Source organism: Chelon labrosus, assembly GCF_963514085.1.
Source record: "Chelon labrosus genome assembly, chromosome: 12".
NCBI classification, from domain to species: Eukaryota; Metazoa; Chordata; class Actinopteri; order Mugiliformes; family Mugilidae; genus Chelon; species Chelon labrosus.
This window is the reverse complement of record NC_140345.1, coordinates 4,820,462-4,843,149: the sequence shown is the minus strand read 5'-3', so window position 1 is coordinate 4,843,149 and position 22,688 is coordinate 4,820,462. Positions and strand designations below refer to the sequence as shown.

Sequence of the window (22,688 nt, the reverse complement as noted above, 5' to 3'; positions counted from 1 at the left end):
ATCTAAAACACATTATTTGGTCAAACTGAAAGTGAGTGTGGCCAAATTTACATTTTGAGTGAGCTCACTTTCTCTTTCCCCGACATGATGAAATGTGAAATGCCTGCTGGGTGAACAGAGCTCAGGTGTAATGGCAAGGTGAGCATATTTGATTTCCTCTGCCCAAGCATCAGCTCTAAGATCACTGAGTAAATAAAGATAATGTTGTAAATACAGAACCTTCAGAGAGGCGACTATGTACTCAGTGTTTTTTTTTTTTGGTCTCTATATGGTCAGCACATCCTGAGGTAACACTGAATGATTTATGAATTCTGGGAGATTTAACATGCTCAAAATGTACTGCTCAACACTATTCTACAGCATGTACCTCTACCGAGATCTATGTATAGTACCAGTGGGCGTAAAGGTTAATTGTCCTAACTCAAGGGCGTTAACAGCTGTGGTGCCCTTGTGAGTTAAACCATTATACAATTTAAGGCCAAAGAAGCACCCCCCCCCCCCCCCCCCCCCACACCAAAGCCTTCCTCTCCCCCTTTCACCCACTTTTCCTCTCTCAACCTCCCTTTTCTCCTCACCTCTGCAAACAAACTGCCTCGTCATCATCATCATCTCCCTTGACAGCGTTGGTTGCTCTCATTGCCCCAGGTGAAAGCTGTTCCCTTATGCAGAGGTCAAAAGTTCAAGTCCTCTGTCTACTCCCAAACTTTTTTGGAAAGTGGACAACATCACCTTCCTGTGCTTTTGTACTCTTGACATTTTAGACAAAGTACTTGTGATAAAAAAAAAAAAAAAAAAAGAGAGAGAGCGAGAGAGAGACAGAGAAAAATCCCCAGACTCAGGGGTTTTCTGGATGCTCGGAGAAACAACACACAGTATCGACGCAGACTTGAAGTTATATCTGTACTCCCTGGTGTTACACGATTTTTCTGTGCGGCTGCTGCACCCAATTTAAAAACTCACACCTTTCCTGGTGGTGTGATGGCTGGGTTACATGTTGAAACATTACCACATTTTTTATTTATTTATTTATTTATTTTTCATAATTGTCGCACATGTTTTCGCACCTGCAGAGCTTCAGTTCTTTAAGGAAAACCGAGTGTTTTTTGTGCTGCTCTGAACCTTAAACTGAACTAGCAGTTCACTCTATATGCAGTTTCGCATTGTAGTAGTAATGCAAGCAAAAGCATTTACATAGCTGTAAAAGCAGTAGTAAAACGCTTTGCTGGAAGAACAAAAAAGGAAAAGAATTGGATGAAGCAAACAAAGGAGACAATGAATGAGAGCAAGGAGAGATTTACCAACAAAATAAATGGTGTAAACTCAAGAGAAAACCATCAGCGGTTCCAAATGCTTTATAAAGATGTTTTACTTGTGAGACGTAATAACAGACATGACACATGATGTCTCTTTTTAGCTTTTCCAGCACATTGCAGACCTTTAATCAATGAACCAGATCACGTTGCAGTGAAAATCCAATAGGAGTCTAGGGCTGCGGCTTATGATTACTTTTATTTTTCATTCAGCTCTTACATCAGTGGATCATCATGCGGGAAAATGTCTTCAAAGCGCCGTCCACACAAACCCACCAACAGCAAATCTTTCTGAATCATCTGAAAGTAAACGAGAGAAAATCGTATCCGATAAATTACTTAAACGATTCATTGATTATTTAAATTGCCGCTTCACAAAAAAGGGTACCTGAGAGAAAGCCTTTAGCTTGATCCCTGACTAACTGAAATCTAAATATTGTTTGCCTCAGGACATATTCCTGCCCATCTCTCATCTCTAAACTGAACTAACCTTTCTTTTGTTGCCCATATGAACACATCACACATTGTCTCTTCTTCTATCTCTCTCCTCCAGTAATAAACAAACCAAAGAATAAGTTTAGGCTAACTTTTTTTCTCTCCAATTCATCTCTCATCGATGCTCTTCCTCTCTGCCTTCTTCCTCCCATCTTTCTCCCATTCTCCATCATTCCCCGAGGTAGGCGGCGGTGCGGGGGAAACTGACAGCCATCATTGCATCGTTTGTCGGCTCGACTGCTAATCTGCATGGCGTTAATAATTGATTGAAAGCTGCAACCACAGATCTATGATGGACTCGCACCCCCTCCATCTCTCTCACTCTCATTCGTTCCATCTTTTATCCTCCGCCTCTAAGTATACTCCCACTTCACTTCCCCTATGCTATCAAAATGCATTTTCTAGCATTTCTCTTCCTTCTGTCTCTCTTGATGAATCAACTGAACCGTCCTAATGCTTTTCTCACGCTCTCAGTCTCCGCTGATACATACACAAACGCGCTCCTCTGGCTCCCTGTGAGAACCTTTACGTCTCTTTTTCGGCTTTTCATCCACCTGTTCAGGTTTTCAGATGAGCCTTTTCAAGTTGTTCAGCTGTCTCCGCCGTGTGAGGTGCTTTATGTATCGCTTCTTCCGCAAACAACAACCGAACAATGCCATGTCAGTGCCTCGCCACCTGTCCCGCCATAGGCAGCACCACATTAGGTTCATACAGGACACATACACGCACGCACACACACACACACACACACACACACACACAGTTTTTTACTTGACGACATAATCCAGCCATGCTGCTGTCTGTGATTTATGAGACCCAGTTAAAAGGATGTGAGGGTTCTCTCTTCCCCTCACCTCTCTCTCTCTCCCTCTCACTCTGCTTTTTTATATCTCTAAGGGATGTGTTTGTGTGCGTGTGTTTGTGTGTGCGTGTGTGTGTGTCTGGTGAGGAGGGGGTGTATCTATATGAGGCGCGGGGCGGATCAAGTCACTCGAGGCCCCACTGTGATTTCTAACCACAGGCTCTAGTGCCAAAGCACTGCAGTGCTCATCACTCACCTGGCCAGCATACATGCACACAGTACATGTGCACATACGCTGACACCATGCATGGAAAAAAAAAACACAGACAGGAAGATGTCATATTAAATAAACCCTTTCATGAAACCTTACATTAACCATACCATGTCCATATTAACCAAACTAGCTCTTGCCTAACCTTAAAGGCCTTCAATTCCTTAATGAACGTTAAGAGGACTTGCTTTTGGTCCCCAAACAGGATGCAGCTTCCCAGCCTGTTTAAGCTGATTTATGCCCCCACAACACAGTAACGCACACGCGACACGGTAACCCTTGTTATCCGCCTACGGTTTCATGTATAGCGGCCGCTAATGTGGCAATTCATTTGTGGAACAAAATAAACTGCACGTAAATTTGATTATGGATATGCACAATTGTAGCAGAGCGTCAACAGTGCGACAGCCTCCGAGGAGCCCATGCACTGTGGAGTAATATTCGTTTTATTATTTCTTTTGGGGGGGTTGAATTTTAATATGAACACAAGAAAAGATTGTTAAGTACTAAATGTTCAGCTATGTAATCTAGTCATCACACTGTGATCCAACAGTTTCTGATTCAAATCAAATTTGGATCAATTTAAGGTTTTAGGCAGTGGCATTGAATACTTCTGTGTGTTTGCACAATATTTGACTTAGAAATGAAACAGTCGTTGGTTTCTGTAACACTCTCACATTCTGTTAGACGACTAATGCCGTTGAATCTTAATGAATATTACTAATTACTTAAGCTCATGCTGTCTATTCTAAAATAATTATTGGTGTTTATTCATGTTACAAGCTTGCAGACACACTTACTGACCTGGGGCATTATTGTATTCTATCCCCGAATGGGACGGGTTGTCTGGGGATCTAGGTTAAATATAGTTCAGAGTCGTTGCTCTGTCATGTGCATTTTACCCGAATGGATAAGGCAACAAGATATGGTCATAATGGGGGCTCTTTTCAGGGCCCTAACACTGGTTTGGTATTTGCCTATGCTATACACATAGATGTTCCTTTCTGCCGCAGCCTGTCACAGCTCCACAATCAATCTCATCTTTCCATATAGCTGCACTAAACACATACATGTTGTCTGCATTCCCACACATGTTTACCCTGCAGACACATGCATTCATAATGACATCGTAAGGCAGCCACCCACAGCAACATAAACACATTTAAAGGAATATAAGCAGCAGGAGACATGTGCGTTTGTGCGGGCGTGTCTGTTTGTGCGTGCGGATTTTTCTGTGCACATATGCCTCAGTGTGTGTGTGTGTGTTTGTGTGTGATGTGCAAAGGGGCTTGGCTGGGGATGGGGCTTTGGCAGCAGCCAATCTGCCCAGGCTGTTAGTCACGACGCTGTGACACCCCCAGCTCCCAGGCATTGCACGGGTCATTAAGGAGCAGCAGCACAGCCGGAAGATGACCACACACAGGCACACATGAGCACGTAAACGCACGCTGACACACACATGCGCGCAAACATGCTTAAATGTGGCATCACTTGTAAGAAGCACCACCTCTGCTTTGCTACCAGGGTGGCTAAAGGGTACTGAGAGACGGATACAGCACTCTGCACATAAACACACACGCCACTTCCACTACCTTCAACATGGGGAGCCGGGGTGGCATGAGCAAGCCAAATGAGAATCATCTATTCAATTGCTTGATTAAATCCTGAGCCCCCAAAGGCCCCGGGAGAGCCAGGAGGAGGCTAATTGAGAGAATAGGATCCTCTCTGCAACCTCAGTGTTGCTCTGCATTCTGACCCTTGCCACCAAATGTTACTCAGGCCAAGCAGGACAGCATGGAGACATGGGCCAAGATATGAACTCCGGGCAAGACACAGTCTGCCCGGAGAAGGGTCTGAACTGCATGAATCAATGAGATAAGTGGATTAGAGTTGAATTTTTGCTTCCATGCACTTTGAACCTGAGGTGGCACAGCAAGAGGATAGATAGTCACATATAGTTGGTGTGATCTCCATTTAGTCCCCCAGAGAGCAGTTGTTTGCCATGGCAAGGGAAAAAAGACATTCTTATGACCTTCCTTTTTGAACTTTAATTGCATTGATGTATAGGTGTAATAAAAGAAGCTGAGAAATAATCAGTGTCCCAAGGAGAGCTGAGTGGTTTCTCGGTCACCAAAGTGAGATGCTCCCCACCTGGAGGGGAAAGTTGTTTCTGTTAAGGACAATGAGGGAGGAAGGGAAATTTTTAAATGGCTTTTAATTAAATTTTAATCAAGAGATAATTTTCCCTTCCCCAAACCATTTAACAGAAAGAGATGGGTAGAGCTGAGTGGAAAGCGAAAGGAGGAGTGCCACGGCCATGATAGATTGGATGTTTAAACCCTGCAGAGAGCCCATCACTGGCGTCTTGTTAAAATTTAATCGATCAGCTGATTCTCAACATAGCTGTCAGATCTTAGGAAAAAGATGAAGCCAATATAAAGGTGAAATTCTTCATTTTGGATCGCCTCTATTCACCCGCGCATAGTCTCTAAGAAAAAAGGACCTTAGGGGGAAAGCAGTATTGTTGCTTTAACATCACATCAAAGTGAAAATGGCTCTTTGCAAACCTATTTATGCTCTGAGAATTAATACAATTGGTGTTGTAGTCCTTTTTGAGTCAAACCCGTTATTGCTGATAATTCTGCCACCTCCTTACAGCCAGCACCTTTGCTTGGCCACCAAAAGCGACCCGACCTTTAAACAAAGCCTTGTGCTCAATACAACTTTATTACTTTATTGACTTCACTGGCTTAGTAGTGCCAGTGCTGCAGAGTAGACATTTCATCCTGAATGTCAGACTGCTGATGTCATAGTTGCCTGGGAAGCTGGACCCATCTTCATGAAACCATAGAGCCATGTAATCATCTAACCCCCTCAACTCACTGTGGTTTAGCTCCACTCTCTGCTATTTCATGAGATGCTTGGTGGGATGGGCAGGCTGCATTCTCGCCTAAAGCCTGACCACGACATTGCATTCTCCTCACTGATGTGTGGCAATATAAAGAAACACCACGAGTAATCACATTATCATATTCGCGCAGCATCTGAGTGACTTATTGAGGAGTGGTGACTAGCTGCAAGCTGGCTGTTGCACTGGATTACATTTCAGCGGAGTGTTTCCCGCCGTTACGGTCGGCTATTACTATGATCACTTTTCCTTGCTAGCAGGATAGCAGCGGAGCGGCACATAAAGTGAAAATGTCACGGGGGTTTTAGTGGGTAGGAGGAGGAGGTTTGAAGGGGGAGTGGTAAGAGGCTTCGGTGCACAGGGCAGAGTGTGTTTCTGACATGGTGTGTGACGAGGGGCATCACGCCGACCCCTGCTCATGAATAAGACATGGGCTGAAAGGGCCGCTGGGGTGCCCACTGTCCATTTGCCATTTGCACGCTTGGCCAAGACCATGGAGGACGACTGGTGAGGGATCCGCTCTAGGAATACGTCATGGAGATAACGGAGTACACAGAGGAGACTGCTGCTGCATGCAGCTTTGCCATTTGTGAATTGAGATTTTGAGGTCCACTACACTACCATAATTAATGGCTGGCTTGCCTGATTATGCGGGCATGGACATCATGTCGTTTTGATTGCATTTCTAAGGGAAACATCTGGGATTTTGATTTGTATGGTTCTTTGCATCCCCCTCCTCCTGCACTGAATTATATTAATATAATAAAAACTCTCTGTTTCTGTTTTACTGTATGCGACAATAAAAGTAAAGAAATGACTGCAGAGAAAGATTTTGATATGCAATTCACTGTCATTGCTTACTTTAAATAATGATATTTACCTTCAGATCATTTCCAAAGTTTGCCTTAAGCTCACAAATATATGTGTTTTGATGAATTCCAATAACAACCAACATCTCACAGTCACACCATCCTCATCATGGAATTAAAATGAAAACCAAATTATAATGCTGAATTTGTTTCTTTGGCTCAGACTGGCTAACCAGAAACGGTTAATGGTTTTCATCAGAAATGCATCCGAACCAACACCCATAGGGAGTTCAAGCTAACATCGATCTCCCCCTTCCTGTCTTTTTTCATTTTCTCTTTTTCTTCTCCCTTTCCACCCGAGCAAGGCAGATGGGGATCAATAGAAAATCAAGGAAATGGCTGGAAAATAAGTTGGTTGTGAAATGTTCTGCACTGAACTTTTACTTCAAAAGGAACTTCTGAAAGAGGGGGGAGACAGAGACGTAGCCATTCACACTTTGTAGCCTGGGTCTTGCTGATGTGAAGCAGCAAATTGAGGTGAAGAGTCAGAGGGAGGATGCTAGCTGCTCAGAAGGAGGGTAAGAGGTCAAAAACGCAACAGATGAGTGGGACAAATAAGTGTTCTGCTGTTAACACAGTCTGACACCTGTACAGAAAGGCTAAGTCTTGCTCAACATGGCCTTTTTGATAATTCGTCGCACAAAGGGATGTCCACTGGGACTGAGGGTTTTCAGGTAGTCTTGGAGAGGGTTAAAATGAGAACACAGAACTACTAAGCGTCTGTCTTTTTCATGGAGTAATGATTGGAATCTGTACAGTACAATCCTTCCGTACGACCGTGTAACCAGCCTCTTTCCCTCAAGGCTTGCTCAGATGTAAACAACTATAACTGGTTGACATAGCCTTTAACCTCCAAGCCCATGGGTCTCCTTCCTTGTGCATTTAATACACCTTTCAGCTGAAAAATGTGTATTTCAGGAGGCAGCAGGATAGTTGAACAGAGCTGTTAACCACTGACCTTGTGACTCACACAGCCTTTAAGCAGAGTGTCAAGTCTAACCCAACTACACCAGGCCAAATAAATTAGGTATTAAACGGGGTAAAGAACTAGAGGCACCCAGCTGAAAGCTCAAGCCATGGGAGCTTTGGATTGGCCATTAAATTCTCCATATGATGCCAATACTCCAGCGGAGATGCTGGAGAAGCAGCTGGGGCCACATACTAAAATAGTTCTACTATAATGAAGTGTTGAAGTTGAAGGGAAGACTGGGAACATCCAGGAGTGGTTGGGCCTGTCTAAACAAACCTGCAGAAAAATAAACTCAAAAGTGGTCTGCAAATCAAATAGCTCCACAGCCCCTCGGAAAGAAAAGCACATTTGGTTAACTGTGGAAACAACTGATTTAAAAAAAAATGCAGCAATGCTAATATTGCTTCATCGTCTTACAAACCGAGTACTAAATGACAGAGATATCCATTTGAGAGTGGTAGGCATTTATTATGTAACTAACAGATATGTATTTAATGAGATCACACTACATGGCTGCTGCATGCTCAAGGAAAAGGTCTCAGAGTAGTACGTGGCGTGTTCGTATCAGAGACCATTTAATTAGAGGGAAGTGGGAAAAAACATGGAGGACCAGGGAGCTTGCTCGGGAGGGACTTGGTTTGGCATGATGAAAAAGTGTATGGAAACAACTGGGTAAAAACAAAACAGAGACAGGAACTCAGGTGATTATTGCAAGAATAAAGTTGGGGAAGGGTAAACGGCTAGTGGAGGATTGATGGAGTGTGTGGATGTGTAAGACAATCTAGAGTCTCAAACACTGTAGGAGGGAGAACTTTGGCACAGTGGGTAATTAAAGGTGATAAAAGCAGACTCTCCTAAGTGTGGAATGTAATGGAAGAAGGAAGGGGACAAGAATAGACTGAAGCATGGAGGCACACAGGTGGGGAATGGGGACAGGTAGCAGTGTAGGTGAGGTGGAGTGGTAATTGGCTGGCAGGCAGCAAGGCTTAGCCGATCTCTGCACTCTGTGGCAGTTTGGTTTGTGTGTGTGTGTGCAGCAAGAGAGTGGGAATTGATCATCAGATTTGTTCATTCCCGTGGAAAGGCTGGAGGCAGGACAGGGTACCTAGGGTCAGAAGAATTGGGCCTGTCTAAGTCCGATCAAGGGAGAACAAAGGTAAACAAGGGCGACACGGAGCAAGACACAGAGAGAAATAGGGGCAGAGGGAGTGTGGAGATGAAACCTGGAAAGAGAAATGAGCTAAAACACAGAGAGAAAGAGAAACACTGGCTCATGGAAGGATTGGGGGTCGAATGCAGGGGAGAAAGAAAATAAGAAAAACTAATTTTCAGAAACCAGTCAGAGGCATCTTCAAAGTTTCGGAGTCAGTCACAGGAAGATCCCAGTGGAGAAACACTGAGATACCAATAAAGAAACATTCAAAGAAAGCGCTACCAATTACAACTGAGAGAGCTGTACAATAAAAAGAAGGTTTAAGCCCCACCTGGGAACAATCACCCAGCTGAAGTGATACCTATTACCTGATATGGATATGGATAGACATAGACCCAAGGTTTACTTAGACCCGTCATGTTCCCGACACTTTGTGCTCAAAACATAACTTTAATGTGGGAATGGTAAAATCATCTCACATTCAAACTTTTATTTATTTGACGTAAAGCCTTAAAGTAGAAACGGTATTTCACGACTCCATATGTTTTTATTAACATATTGTAGATTCTAAAACCTAATGCCAGATCAACACATACACTCACACTTCTGACCCATCTCCATCCTAATGTGAAATTTCTCATAGTGATCTCTGTAAAACGTTTTTAACATTCCATTGGCCAAAGTATCTAAATAGTTGTTTGCATTTACAGATTTAATGAGTATATATATATATGATACCAGTAGGTCCCAGGAGATTCAGATATGGCCCCCACTTGTTCAATCAGATCCTGAAAATGCTAATGATAATGTAATTTAAAGATAAACAGCAATAAATCGCGTCAAATCAGTTAAGTTGCCCCAAAAGACTTTTAGAAGGGAGCATTGCAGGCAATAAATAATTATAGAGAATACATGGGGGATTGTGACTGCACCCACGTCACTGTTAAATGTGTTAATTTAGGATTTGCACAGTATGGATTACTGTGCAAAAATGATGAGGAATATAAAACAGCCTAACGAGCAGATAATGGTGTTAGGATAATGTGAACTCTGCACCCCAACCACTGTAAGAAAAGGTTACATACTCTTCATACAATACCGTTCATATAATTCAAACAGAAATTGGAAAATGGGCTAAAAAGATCAAATTAGTGCATGGGAAGCGATCTACACCATGACATCTGTGTGAGATTCCTTGATTATCACAATTAATTAATGGTTCTATGCAATTAGATAGTGTGCATTTCAATATTTCTTCCTGCATTATGGTAATGATCTGATGATCTGCAACACACAGTCGAATTGTTAACAATCTCAGTTAATGATGGTCACAAGACGAGCCTTTCTAATTTGCAGTTTGGTTAAACGCTGGTGATCTACTTGGGAAATGTGATGACAGAATACGGCAAATCCCTCTCTCCCAAGCATACTGCGTCAATCTAAAAGGTCAGATTTGTCTGATTTCCTAAGGAATGTCGTCCTACTGTTTGCGCTGGCTCACATCCTACGTATAAACAGAAAGATCTCACTAAAAACACATGACTGTTGCATTTTCTGTGGAGTTCCCACAGAACCCAGCAGTGAGAAAGGAGCAGCTTTTGCCAATCAAGTCATAATCTAAATATCTGTTTCAACATCTGTGTTCATATCTTCCAGAAAGTGGCAGTGGTGTTTAGAGAGGGAATGAATGACACCATAAAAGCTAAAAGCTAAGCTCAGCAAATGATGTGATGCAACAGGTTTGGTGTGGGTGGAAGCATTTTCTCTGGCGCTTTTCTGCATGAGCATTAAAAGCTAGAAAAAAAAGAACAGGTATTCTTGACTCCAACCTCTGTAAAGACATCATGTACGAATATAGTGCTGCTTTGGAAATGTCTTTTCAGCATTACATTAACAGGGTAAGTGTGAAATATGGGAGACAGAGATACAGAAGCAAAGAAAAGTGGCAGGGAGGATAACCTGGATGCAAGACAGACACTGCAAAAGCATGCCAGAATGGGTTTATGACCCCCACCCAGATGTTTACTCCAAACAACTGCCTGTCCAAAGACCAGGAAGAGAAGCAGACGGTATCAGTATTGGCAGATTGGTTGAAGATCAGCAGAGGAAAGGAGGAAACTGCTCCCTCCTCTGATAGCAGCATCCCAAGTTCTAATGAATGATGGCAGACTGAAGGCCATTGTCGGCAACGGACGGGCATTAGAGGACTACTGATTGGGTTTAATCAGAACAACCCAATGTTTTTCCTAATTCCTGGCTATGTGAGGCTACACCAGCTGATGTGTCGCCGTACAATGCTTATTGTCACATGCAGAGATAATACACACTGGTGCACATGAAGACTCGTGTAAACATATATGTGGACTCCATACGCTTCCACTTTTTATCATGAAGCAAGTGCTCGTTGAAGTGTTCTGTCATGCTTAAATTACATTTATAACTTACATGCTTTAAACAACTACCTATCCATCACCAATAAGATTTTGCTCTCTCTTGCACTGATGTCTTCTAGTGGTTCATGAACACCCAGGGTGAGAGCTTATTTTATTTGGTCATGCGTTTCTACCAAATTCCTACATAATCAATTTTTAAACTTTTGGCAAAACAGGAAATTCCTGGATGGGGAAAGGGCCAACAGCTGGCTAGTTATAAAAGAGCCATTTATGGAAGTTGTTGACAGTGGTGCTGAGAAAGTCATTCTCATTTCTGTGGAATTTTCTTGAATCTCAGAATGGCTACAAAAGAAATATGCGTGCACCCTAAATGGTTTTGGGTTTTTTGCTAAAAAACAAAAAACAAAAACAAAACACTTACTCTACTACACTAACTCACTCTGAACACTGGTCCACCAAGAGAACAAGATATATCTGTAGGTTCCAACAGCTCTGGCAGTAGAGGCGCATTATGTACTCATGCAAATGATATGTTCAAACCCAGCTCACTCCAATCTTGTCCTGTCCAAATTATAGCTCTAAATAGTGAAATACTACTTCAACATTTTTGACCAGGAAAGCCAGGACAGTCGGCAGAAATATTTTTACTTTCAGAAGGGCAGAGTGCTGTAGCAGAGCTTAATGTGGGGTGAAGATCGAAGTGGAAGTCCACAATAAAAAAAGCGCATTCTCCCTCGTAACCATGATGACATGTCTCAGCACTCCTTGTCAGTTTCTGGTTTGGTTGCAAGTGTAGTGTTTGAGTTCATCCTTCGTAAATACTCTGAGTTCACACCCACGCGCTCCACACTTCACCTTGTGAACCAGCTGTTATGTGTGTGAGACTTGAAATCCACTGGGATCAAGTTGAGGGGAAGGAAGTGAATGAAACCTCTTTAAATATGTGTGGATGGCTCGCTTTAATGTGAAAACTGATTGACTGAAAGTTATGAATGCTATGGGATTGCGTTATATGTCAAATAGTTATTTTGCTGAAACAGAGCTAGAGAAAGAAAGACACGACAATACAGAGTAGAGTAAGGAGACGGCAGTGAGTGGGGAAAAAGAAGCAAAAAAATATCAGGGAGTTGAAAGATAGAAGCAGCCAAGTGCAACGAAACGATGCAAAAGGGGAAAAAAAAAAACTTGGATATTTGTCGCAGTCACATTGCAAATATCTCAAGAGAGGAAGTGAGGTGAAGGGAGAGGAGAGGATGGTGATGAAGAAAGATATTAATATTGCACTAAGTCAAGCAAGACTTAGGTGTGAAAATGGCCTCCAGTTTGTTCGCCAGTACTACTGCCAAGCTATCAGCCTGTCCCCTTCAGGCAAATTCTCCACAACACAAACAGACACTCATATTCAGAGAGAGAGAGAGAGAGAGAGAGAGAAGGAAAAAAATAAAACTTTTCTTGCGGCAGATAATGAAGCTGCAGATGCGTGGTGCTGCATCTGTAATGCATTTTTCCATGCTCAGGGTTATAATTCAGGACTGAAGGATTCTCGAGCCCTTCCATAGCCTTGGTCACTCTGCTGTCAAGATTATAGGTGAGACATTGATAAATCTTCCATGAAACCAGCTCAAAAGTGAGCAGAATAATTCTACGAGCCCAGGGGGAGGAGGGAAAGAACGGGTTGGGGAATTTCAATGTGGTAGAAGAAAGCCAGAAAACAGACCCACTGGAAGAAATGTCTGCCTCCAGGCACCCTTGACCTACATGTCAGGCCTCGAGGCTGAGCCACAAAGCCCCCCCATTTGCACCGCGATACATTTTGGCAGCAGCTTTGATTCCAGTCCGACGTCCTTGATGAATTCAAACAAAGTGGTTTAGCTGAATGAGCAGCACAAGCAGGGAAGACACAAACAGATCATAAGAGAGATTAAATTAAAGCTTGAAAGAAAGGATGAGCCAGAATAATTAGTCACTATTGATTGAGACCTTGCGCTAAACTGAACACTAAGTGTAAGTCTGCCCCCACGCAGAAGCCATCCTCATGAGCCCCAACTCTTAAACATACCCTCCGCTACCAACAGCCCAGCCCTCCAACAAAGCCCTGCCCGCCTACTGGAGGCCGCTCGTACTTCCTGTAAGTTTTCCCTTTTCAGTGCCAGAAACTGAAGCTTGTTGCCATAGAAACAGCCTTGTATAGGCAGGGAGGGGGAAAAAAAAATCTCTGCCGCATTGCTCGACTTGGATGAGTGTTTTGTATGTGTGATTGTGTCCGTGTGCGTGTGTGTGCGTGCGTTTGTCTGATAGAGACCTCATCAACGAGTGTGTGTAATCAAGCACCCCTAAAGACAGAATGCTGTGTGCTTTTGTATGCACATTTGAAAGAGAGGAAAATAGAGTGTGCACTTATTCATTATTTTTATTCTGAAGTCAAACAGACTGTCCATCATCCTTCTCTGTCGGCTCCGAATGTCTGTGTGTGGTTTTGTCCATCCACGGACTTGTGAACGTGGTGTCACTGATCCAATTTCCTGCCCGTTAATGTATGTCCTTAATGTAAATGAGGCAGGATGTTTGATTGGTGACTTCACTTATATTTGCTGCGTGCGTGGCAGGTCCATTAGGCACCACTGCCTGTTCAAAACCTCTCAGCCAAACCGGGATTGCTGTGGTGGAATTGAATCTGTTCAATTTACTTCTGGATTCCAAAGACCTTAACAGCCTTTACTGTTGGCAGGCCCCGCTCCCCAAGCCCCTCTGGTGGATGAGGTGACATATTGTATTAGACCATCAGAGGAAGGTTATGGAGCCTTGGTCTGCATCCCCCCTACCCATTTCTCATTCAGGTCCAGTCTCGGCTCTCTTGCCTCTCCAGCCGCTCAGCAGCCCGGCAGCCCCCGTCCTCTATTGATCCCGCAATCTCATCAAGCATGTTTCCTTGAAGATGCAATTTCCACCATATCAACACACAGGCCGGAGCACTTTGTTCTAGCCGCGCCCGCCATGTCATTGATCTAGGTTGCCGCTTGCTCGTGGCTCTGAATTCTGCCATCATTGCACAGCCAGCGTCACGTCCAACCGCCGGCCGCCACTGCACATAAAGACAGCCACTCCCCACCCTCAGACACACCCCGCAAAGCCTACCTCTCCAACCTCTCTCCACCTCAGTGAACATCCACCTGCTGTTCACTTTCCATTGCGGCTCGCACTTTTGACTGAATGAGGTTCAGAGGAGCGCTGAACCATAGTGCACCCACGGGCACACACACACAATGCTTGTGAACACACACTAAACGCACATGCAAACCCCACGGCGGACACACACACAGGCACGCACAAGCGCGGGGATATGCCCCCCATCAAAGCTGTGGCAGCAAAGGCCAAGAGCGACTGAATGGGGAGGTTGATGGGTATCCTCTTTCTGAAAAATAAATAAAAAAAATCCTCTACCAAAAAGCGAGTCACACTTGATCAAACCTTTACACAAATACACAAACAGCAGCTCTCCCCCACCATTTATTCTGCATAGCAGACAAAACCTCCAAGATAAACATTCTCTGTATATTTGCCTTACATCTCACCTTATTCCCTCTTGTTTTTCGTTGTTTCATACACTTTTTTAGCACACACACAAATACAAACACACACCTCATTCGCTGGCCTTTCAGTAGTGAGGTCATGGGGATCTAAGTCTACACCTCGGGGCCTCTGAGACCTCATCCAATTCCTGCCTCCGTCTCCACCAATGCCCCGCCAACCACCCCCCCATCCCCTCCCCCCGGCGTAATCCGCTTCTATTTTTCCTCATGTAATCTTGTCATAAACACGTCTCAGATATGACTAACGCATCCTCCAGTCCATTCGCCTTTCCTTTTCTTCTACTGCATTTTTGGCCTTCTTTCTTTAATTACTGAGGCAATCATATTTACCAATTCCCACCGCCTGTTTATCCCTCCCTGAAAGTGTTTGAATATTGAAAATTGCTTTATTTGTTTGTCTTCTCCACATTTTGCCACTCTCTGCAAAAAAGGGAGAATGTACGACGGAATTGTGAGGTAATTAATTGAGTGGGTCAGTGACTTTGGAATGAATTATTAAATAAGCAGCAAACACTGCTTACATGCAGGCGTCGGCTGTGGCGAATTACGACTGAACACGCTATATGCTAGTGACGGCCCCTCGCTCTGGTCTTCGCCTTCCATCACTCCCACTTCTTCTTGCGTCAGCCCCCATATTGGATGTCAAAACTGTCTGTCATAGTCCTTTTCAGCAGGCAGATAAGACACAGACTTCACTGCAAGTGGCCTTTGAGGCAGCGGTGTCAGTATTTATTTTCCGGTGCCCACAATTACGCCGGTCGACATTTGACGACGGTGTCACCTTGACTGAAGCCATGAAAACAGGGTGGGACAAACATGAAAGCAGGGGGAGAACGCAAACGCACACTGAGTATTTTTAGGTGCGCACAAGACGTTTAGCTGCAATGCATGTCTTTGTGATTTACCTGCTGTCACTGGATCCCTCCTAACTGATGGTGCTAAACTACAAACTAGACAGCAGTGATGTAGGTTCTCCGTCGCTAACATATCTGCAGATTTTATAACCTGTGACAGTGTTTTTCTTTCAGAATAAAATGGGGCTAATTATCACATCACTGTGCATACACCGGAGGAATGGCAGCACAGTGAGAAATATCTGCTATGGTATAAAAGCTTGTGTATAGCAGTGACTTGATAAACTGTCCATTAAAGGGTAACCAAGACTACTGGTTGTTTTGATAAACTGGAGTTATAAGCGTCAAGCTGCGTCCACCCCCTAAATTGAGAATCATCGGCTATAATGTATGCGTAACCGGACAATCATCAAAGACTGGCGCTGTTGACACATTTGGCAATCAGCACAGTACCCCTCTGGAAGCCGGCCTGATTACCCAATGTGGGGTAATGACATTTCTAAGTGTAATTAATCACATGTCGAGCACCGGTTTCCTTAGCAGATGCGAATCAAGCAGCACATGCCCTGCGAAGGCCATTTCAAAAAAGACAACTGCTGACGGCTTTTCGCAGCTTGTGTGTCATTTACATCCAATTACCTTGCAGTAGGAGTGACAAACACAAGTGGGCTCTGTTTCCAAGAATACACTGACCTTGCTTCTCCTTGCTTATGAAACAGAAATTAGAAAGCCTCCACTGTCTGACCAATCCCTCCAAGTGTCTCGTTGCTGTGCTCCTCTTGGTTTTAATCAGTAAAAGGATGGGACTTGCTGGCCTGTCTGAGGTAATCAACATCAGGGGCCATAAAGCGATGCTAATTGAATGGTCTCCTCATTGTCATGCACATGGGGTATCTCTCCTCACTCCCAATCCTTCTCTTTCTACTCTAACTCTCCCACCCCTTTTTCTCTTGTATGCCTCTCATACAAGTTCCTTGGAGACCCTCCATTGCTGGAGCTAGCTTTTCCCACCGACAGCTCTAAGAAAACAGGCCTTGTTTGAAGTGGATGCAGGAGCTGCTGGGAGAGTTTAGCCCTTGTTAGGATGCAAGCGTAATAGAGTAGGGGCTGAAGAGAGGGCAGAGATTGGAGGAAATGGTACAAACGTTCTGAAGACATTGAGGCAAACATACACAAATGTGGCAGACCTATAGTATGTGGGCGAGTTTTTTTCCATGCAGTGGGTAGAACAAAATCATGCTTGTACCAAAGTTCACTTTCGTTTAAAAGTTTTATGACAATTACATCTGCAAAGGTCTTGCGAGGAAATTCACTTTGGCCCTGCTGAAAATACTGAAACTACTGACTGGTTTAAGTGTTCTTCCCTTGCCATGGCCCCTTGCTCAGACCCACGCTGTGGATACCCATAGAGACAAGCAAGGACCGTGACTGAGCACATTGACTGAAACAAAAGGCCAGTGATTTCATATACAGCTTTGGGGATGAAAAGAATTAGCGGTACATCACGATCTAGGGTATGATGGCACATCAGTGACTCACGTTGAAGCAAATATTGTGGGAGGATAGGTTTTTTTGTTCCAGACATCATCTGACAAACTCATGTGGTTGCATAACGACTCCGCTTAACCTGAACAAATGTTGTTGCTCACACTTAGATCACTGTCTCTCCCATATATGGAGGCGAGCCTCATTGATGCTCATCCCTCCAGGCTACCGTGGCAGAGGTATGTCATATACAGAGGCGAGCAGGCCACTTCCAGAACGGGGGGCGTCCTCAAGCGACGACTCAGCGAAGCAGAATCATCCGGCACAGCACCCACAGCGACAGAGCAGAAACCACACAACAGAGACGCCCTCTGTGTGTGGCAAACAGCGGCTCGGGCAGGCACACCATAGCGCGCCGCCGACAATTGATTTTCTTTTGTGTGTGCCCATTTTCACCTGGAAATGCAACAACACTGTAATCACCCCCCACACCATCACCATCCACAGGCCCACCCCCCAGGCAGCTGCTGCTCAGGCTGCCATCTGGAGAGTGGCTGACCACCGCTTATCAGCCCCTGGCTCATCACACAGCTGGCACCGTGGCACAAAGAGGGAGGGGTGGGGGGCGGGGGGGGGGGGGGGGGGACGGCGGCAAAAGAGAGGAGGAGATAATGAAAGAGGGAGGCATAGCGAAAGAGATGTAGCTGTGGAGGGATAATGGAGGGGCAGAGGACGATGATGAGTGACACATGAAGTGGGACCACAGTAAAGAGACACTGAAAGATGGAGGAGTACTTAGGCGACATGACTGCCAAATCAAGAGATTAGCAAAGCGAGCAGAAACCAAAGACAATCACGGACAATCAGATGTAAAAATGTGTGAAATGGTAAATAAAAAAAGAATCAGATGGAGGAATTTCAGGGTTGGGCATTTGGAACTGGACCAAAGTGTCTGTCCTTTATGCCTCATAAATTGTCTTCCAGGGCACCATTGTAGTGGCTATTGATCTGAAAAAGACAAACACGCCTCCTCAGGTCTAAGGAGACGGCAGCTTGTTGCTCCATTGATGATGTCGATGTACACTCAGTCTTTCATTACAGTCTTTGCACACAGTCTCCTCTGTTGGCCTCCAAGCATCCAGGCCTACACCCCCAGAATTATGGAGAGTTAGGGAGGTTCCGAGTATAGTCTCATGGGTCTCCTCTCCTCCCCTACCTGTAATGAGACTTTGTGTTGCTGGGAGTCAGTATGTCAGTCAGCTCACCAAGTTGAGGCAGTGTGTCTGTCAGACAGTCAGTGTGGATCAGGGAGTGTGTCATGTGGGTTAAACGGTACACATTCTACTGTATATCTCCCCATCAGCTGCCAAAAATGCCTGACATTGACGCACATTAAATCAAAGCCCCCATTTGTTTTAGTTTTGTAGGTTTTTCTCTTTTTTTCCCCCCCAACCAAAGTACCCCAACCTTATTTATGAAACCGAGGCCCTCTCTCTGTCAGAAGCCCGGCACTGCACAGATCTGATTTCCCCGGAGGCCGGAAAACCTGCCTCCTGCTTTGGCTCCGTTGTGTTCCTCCTCCTTGTTACCCAACACATATTTACATCAAGGCACTGTTGGAATGCTTGCATAGCACATCGAGACCCAGTTTCACTCCTGCAGGATTTCATGATTAGAGCTGTGAGTAGGACTGGCGAGAAATGATGTATTTCATATGCTCAGCCAGTCTTATTTCCACGATTCAATCGTCCAACTTGGCTCTAAATTGGTCTTCTAGTGCCGGGATCTCCTACTGGGCTTGCAGCTGTGGGAGCATGTTGAGGCTCCGTGGGCTAGAGCATCTCACAGGAGAAGGTTAGCCAGCACCAGGTGTGGTCTGACTTCCTCCTGAGAGCCCAACTGGCTTGCTCATTTCCATTCCATTCCTGGCCGTAATTACCAAATTCATCTGGTCATTTGGATAATAACTCACACTGGCCGTTTTTGAAATTATGAAGACATACCCTAATGAGATGATAATCAAACAGAACCTGAACTTGCATCCTCCCCCCAGAGGAGTGACATTATCTCTTCCCTTGGTTACAGTAGATCAGTGAGATGCTGGTTGTCCCTGCCGGAGCTCCCTCCTGTCTTGGAGGGAGGGAGTAAACCCACTTGGTGAGAGACAGGCATAGCCGCCTGATTAAATCAGCAGATCTATTTTTCTGCGTTGGTCCCCGTTGTCTCTTTGTTCCAGTTTGCTTCCTTTCCAGAGTGCTTCTGAAGGGGTAGAGGGGAAACAAAAGGAGCAGCAGCAGTAGCTTTCTTCTTCTTCCCTCTAAAGAGATTATAAGTGCTTGTGAAATGACTTCAAGGAAAAATGTGTGGAATTCTCATCTTTTTCACTTCATATCAGCCTGCAACCATGAGTTTGAGAAGGCTCCCAGGGAGACAACATGGCATCAGACATATTGCCACACACAGAGTTGCTGCAGACAATGGACCAGCCTTGCGTAAGTCTGTTTCCCCAGCCACTGTAACCATCTGGATGGTCTAATAGCTTGTTAGCCTGAATCCAGAGGACTAGTCCAGTGTAATGAGTACAGTTAGCCGGAAAAGGCTGAAGGTCAGAGCATAGGACAAAGTTTGACCACTAAGCAGACACGAAAATGATTTACAGTGATCCCTTTAATTAGCCCATTCAAGCGTGTTAAGAGTCCTGCTCTGCAGACCAGAGCTGACTAATCATTACATGGACTGGACAGGCAACACTGATGAGCTGCAGTCTTGATTTACAAGATGTATGGGGGTGCTGGTGGGCTTCATTGTGATTCTTTGATGCTTTTTGTATTAGTATGGCTCTGAAGCTCACCCATCAAAACTGGTGATTCTCCCTGTATATGTACCGCCTGTCTCCTAGGTGACGAGTCCACCAAGCCTAGACCACCATACTAATGCTCCCCGTTGTGAATTGCTTTGGCAATCAGAAGTGACTGATCCGATTCCACCCGTGATAAAAAAAAAAAAAACCTGGTTCTGTGTGGATATGCGGCTTCCACTTGCTCAAATCTTTGAAAGTCGGAGGAATTGCTTTACATCCCGTTCTCTCTATCCCGTGACTCTCATTCTGCTCGGTGGAAGTTCTAATGAGTTTTTGGCACAGCTTGGGCTGATGCAGGAGGCGCTGGTGTTGGAGGGGACTTTGACGGTAGGTGGTGAGTTGGTCTGCAGGAAAAAAAAAATGCTAGGCTATAGTTGTCCACAGAAGAAACCTATCCAGGTGTATCAGCTAATAAAGTTTTATTAGTTGATACATCTTTAAGGAGATTTAATTAAATTAGGCTCTGAAATTGTTCAAAAATATGACTTTGTACCTTGTACCCTAGTTTAAGAATTACTTATACCTAGATGCGTTCTTTCTTCTCAAAGTGGGAAGATGGGAATGAGTGTGAATGGTTGTCTGTGTTAGCCCTGCGATAGACTGGTGACCTGTCCAGGGTGTACCCTACCTCTCGCCCAATGACAGCTGGGATAGGCTCCAGACCCCCCACGACCCTTAAAGGGTCAAGCGGGTACAGAAGATGAATGAATGAATGAATTGTAACAAATATTCGTGGTAAATCAGCAATAACATACTTCCTGAGTGCAGGTCTTTTGCAGTAGAAGCATATAATTATAGTGTAGCCACGTGTTTTATGAAGTCAGTCATGAGTCAAAGTCATAGATACTGCAATACTGGTGACTATTATAGTGGATAATTACCACTTCTATGTAATTATTCGTCAATTTGTAAGAAAATTAATAGATACAGAGTTGCCATGATAATCATCACCGCAGTTATATGGATTATGAGGATTCCCTACACATCCGAGAAATACATTAGCTTGGACATAAATCTTGATGCAACAATCCCTTTTGCATGCAGATAAACTCTTGTCAGAATGAGGGAAAGAGGGACTTTGCTAATTACAGTTATTAAATGCATGACTGTCAGTATCAGCATGCTAGGAGGCCAACATGATGGGCTTACGGACTTACATAGGAGAACCACTTCATTTGTTAATTATCTGAACAGGCCGGGCCACTTCCACAGCCTCCGGAAAACACGAGTCCTGATGTGAAAGGCCATGTCCCTCACTGTCACAAGAAGTCCTGGTCTGGCTTGTAGACGATTTACGATTTAACTTCGCTCAGACGGGAATTTAAAGTCCTATTTCCATTTGATGGAGACATAAAAATGCATGGTGGCCAGCTGCTCAGTAAAAGGATATGAGAAAAAAAAGCAAACAAACAACAACTATCAATATGAGCGACAGCCGACGCTTGATTGCACTTCACAAACCACCTTCTGGGGAGAGGGTCATCTGAAAATGAGATCCTGACAGGATTCTTAAAGTCTGCAGGCACATTACTCATAACTAAGTATAATTTAAGCAAGACAACAAGGGCTGCAGCTGAAAATAGCAGCTAATGAAACAGGCCCCGGAGTTGTGTCGTGCGCGGGGAGTGACAAAGTGATGTTAAAGTGATGGGACATTTGATGGGACGAGAGTTAAAACAGAACGCAAGTAGGAGGAAAATGCCACTCACTTTCCGCTTCCCTCTATCTTTCTGTCCCTCTCTTTCACGCACAGATGCACTGGCACACATACACCATAAGCTCATATTGACCAAGTCAAGTAAAGCAGTCCCGGCAATGCCCCGGGTGCCACCCATCAGCGACAATTAAACCCAGTGATCTGTGACATCCCTGCCACTCCATGTCACTGGTCGCCTTTTCACGGACATAAAGAGACTCATTTCTCTAGGGGCTACAGTCAAACGGAGAAAATCACAAATATCAGCACTGACTCATATGGTGTGCTTTCTTTTGCTCGCTTCTTCACATTAGTAATGAAGGTAAATTTCAGTGTTACGAGTATTCACCTCTTTTGGAGCATTACTTAAAATGCAACAGGAATTGAAACTCCTGTTTTCATGTGCATGTACCTCAGTAATTAGTGATGTGTGGAGCTGCTAAGCAGAACAGAAAAAGAGGAGCGGAAACCTCCTTCCGATGCTCCCAGGTGTCAGTGAAGAAGAAGTGATGCAGCCGTGACATCATCTCGCAGTTGTGGACGTCTTTATGTTGCTCTCTTCCCTCTGTCTATCGAGTCCATCATTCCACCGTCACCCTAAATGCAGCACTCTGACATGCATGCGAATTGGCTAATTTGCTGCCTCCTCTTATTTCCCCCCAGACTCATTTGTGAGGCCTGGCGTCTGCTGAACACGAGCTGGATGCACACCAGCAGGTTCACAGTCAATTAAACAAAACACAATGCTACGGTGATGAATAGAATGCGAATGGATTTGACGATAATTTGCGCCCTTGTAACACCATTTGTGAAACTTTGCTTCTGAAGCGATCTAGGACGCACTACGGAGAGCAAGAAGCAGAGGCAGAAAAAGACGGGTCCCATGGAGCTGCTAGCGTCAGCATTCAACTTGTATAACAGCCAACTAGTTATGAAAAGCCCCGGTGTGTGTGGGTGTCCTGCTTTTAGTCGAGTGCAAACATTTTAGCCTTAAGAGGGAGATCTGCCAGAGTATGCTGCCAATACGAATGC

At 44.5% G+C, this 22,688-nt stretch overlaps 1 protein-coding gene across 1 annotated transcript in view; it reads right to left on the bottom strand.

The window, feature by feature from the left end:
* Positions 1-22,688, bottom strand: part of iglon5 (IgLON family member 5) — an 88,669-nt gene that overhangs the window by 31,320 nt on the left and 34,661 nt on the right. The window lies entirely within an intron of this gene.